At 42.5% G+C, this 2,793-nt stretch overlaps 2 long non-coding RNA genes across 3 annotated transcripts in view; one reads left to right on the top strand and one right to left on the bottom strand.

Annotated features, from left to right (window-relative positions):
• Positions 1–535, bottom strand: part of LOC135095194 (uncharacterized) — a 35,392-nt gene extending 34,857 nt beyond the window's left edge. Inside the window, exon 1 of the long non-coding RNA XR_010264117.1 lies at positions 375–535. This is a non-coding gene — a long non-coding RNA (uncharacterized LOC135095194). The remainder of the gene's footprint in view (positions 1–374) is intronic.
• LOC135095193 (uncharacterized) overlaps positions 1–2,087 on the top strand; it is a 35,085-nt gene extending 32,998 nt beyond the window's left edge. Inside the window, exon 5 of one of the 2 annotated variants that reach the window (XR_010264115.1) lies at positions 1,475–2,087. This is a non-coding gene — a long non-coding RNA (uncharacterized LOC135095193). The remainder of the gene's footprint in view (positions 1–1,474) is intronic. The other variant, XR_010264116.1, reaches the window with a different exon arrangement.
• Positions 2,088–2,793: the final 706 nt, after the last annotated feature.

Below are 2,793 nucleotides of genomic sequence, written 5' to 3' on the forward strand. Positions count from 1 at the left end.
ATGATGATGATCATCATCATCATTATCATTGTCATCATCATCATTGTCATCGCCATCATCATCATCACCATCATTATCATCATTGTCATCCTCACACACACACACACACACACACACACACACACACACACACACACACACACACACACAGATGCACACACACACACACACACACACACACACACACACACACACACACACACACACACACACACACACACTCGCTGTACCTAAATACAAGTGTGTTTTCTTAGCGTGGCTTCCTTCAGTTTGAGTGAGGCACGCCTCTTCCTGCGGCACTTACAGAGAGCCTGACTGCTGAACGAGTGGCCAGTGGCGGTGCGTGTGTGTGTTTGTGCAAGAGGAGTACTCACCTGGAGACGCAACACTCCCTTCCTGACGCGGCAACACACGCACAGGGTGGTCACTCAATGATTACGGGCACAGCGCAATAAAATCTACAACACTGCTTTCGGGCACAACACAGGCAACACTAAACCAAGGAAGCAGCGGGAGAGAGAGATAGAGAAAGAGAGAGGAAGGGGGGAGGGGAGAGGGAGAGAGAGAGAGAGAGAGAGAGAGAGAGAGAGAGAGAGAGAGAGAGAGAGAGAGAGAGAGAGAGAGAGAGAGAATATGCATGGGAAATGAGTCACGTAGCTTTGATAGAGGCAGTGGTGACAACACAGGCACTCCTCGTCTCCGTGGCCTTAGAGCTTGCTAACTCTGTACAGGGGCCATACTCGCCCATGTATGGAGTGTGCCTCACGTGCATGCCTCCCCTCTCCAGCGGCCTCGCTACACAACACCTTCTTTCTCTCACCACTGATCTGTCCACCTGTCTATTGCAAGAGTTAACCAGTATTGTCAGTCATTCACCCCTTTCTCTGGTAAACTCTGGAACTTCCTGCCAGCTTCTGTACTTCCACCTTCCTGTGACTTGAACTCCTTCACAAGGGAAGCTTCAACACACTTACCCTTCAGTTTTTGACCACCGCCTCGGACCCTATTGGGGGACTGGTATTATTATTTTTTTCTTATTATTTGTTTGTTTCCCTTGGCCGGTGTTCCTCCTACAGAAAAAAAAAAAATAAATAAAACTCCACGTGGCTGGCCAGTCAGCAGTGTGGTGGTCTTGAAGAGGCAGTCTGTCTCAATGTAACTTGCCAGAAATTGTGCTGAAAAATTGTGCTACAGGGAGGGAGGGAGGGAGGGAGGGAGGGAGCGGAAAGGAGATAGTCATTTGTTTGTCTGCCTCTCTCTCTCTCTCTCTCTCTCTCTCTCTCTCTCTCTCTCTGTCTGTCTCCTCTTCCTAACCTAACTACTACTACTACTACTACTACTACTATCTACTACTACTACAACAAAAACTACTACTACTACTACTAGTGCTACTACTACTACTACTACTACTACTACTACTACTACTACTACTACCACTACTACTACTACTACTACAACTTTTACTCTCCGTCAGATTTGCATCAACCAGCAGCAGCAGCAGCAGCAGCATGTCAGTAGTAGCAGGAGTAGTGAATGGTCACTCGTATGTGGTGACTACTTGGACTATCAGGCCGCCCTTGTAGTGTGCTGGACTATTGGTCAACAAGGAGCCCTGAAAGTTACGTGGTACAACTATTTCGGCGATAGTAATGGCTGTAAGTAGTAGTAGTAGTTGTAGTAATAGTAGTAGTAATAGTAGTTATGCGTGTAATGTCAATATGGTCCATTTTGTAACTGTAATTGGAAAAATTCTCGACTTTATGTTTCTTAAAGGCGTGACGTAATTAGAGAAAACGTATGTATTTTAAGGGACACTAGCCTGTACTTCATTATTCCTGTTTATTGCTATTAAAGGAGTTTCTTGATAGTTTTACTTGTATATACTATTTAAATCTACTATTCAATTTATTATGTGTAAGTGGGAGATGTCAGAGAAAGAGCCATATTTATAATTTTCATTTGTAAGGTCAATAAGGTCCATTTTATTAAGTAAATTTATAAGATGCTCGACCTTATGTTTCTTAAATGAGTGACGTAATTAGAGAAAACGTGTGTCTTTTAAGGAACACTAACCTATACTTCATTAATGTGGTTATTGTTGTTTATACGAGTTTTCCGGTGTATATACTATTTAAATCTACTATTTTGTGTTGTATAATACTATGTTTGTATGGTAAAACTAAGAGAAAGAGTCATATTTGTAATGTTTACATGTAAGGTCAATTTGGTCTAGTCTGTAACTGTAATTTGAAGGATTTTCAACCTTTTGTTTCTTAGTAAATGACGTAATTAGAAAAAACGAATCTTCTTTAAGGGGAAACTAAACAACAATGAATTATTCCTCTTTATTCTTAATACTGCAGATATTTGGGTAGTTTTGGGCGAATATTCTATTTAGACGTAGTGTTTTGTAATGTGCGGCAGTACTAGATGCCACACTGAAGTGGTAGAAGTGAGAGAAGAAGCCTTATTTATGAAATGTGACAGAAAACCTAACAATGATTGGAGGGTGAACAAGGAGGAGCGACAGAGGGAAGAAAGGGGCAAACAACAGGAACAAAAGGAACAACACGAATAGGAGAGAGAGAACAGGAGGAGGAGGAGGAGGAAGAGAAACTGAAAGATACGGAAGAGAAGGAGGAGCAGGAGGAAGAGGAAGAGGAAGAAGAGGAAAACAAAGAAAAACTTCGATAACAAAACTCTCTCTCTCTCTCTCTCTCTCTCTCTCTCTCTCTCTCTCTTTCTCTCTCTCTCTCTCTCTCTCTCTCTCTCTCTCTCTCTCTCTCTCTTAGC

Source organism: Scylla paramamosain, chromosome 48 (assembly GCF_035594125.1).
Source record: "Scylla paramamosain isolate STU-SP2022 chromosome 48, ASM3559412v1, whole genome shotgun sequence".
In the NCBI taxonomy this organism is placed as follows: domain Eukaryota; kingdom Metazoa; phylum Arthropoda; class Malacostraca; order Decapoda; family Portunidae; genus Scylla; species Scylla paramamosain.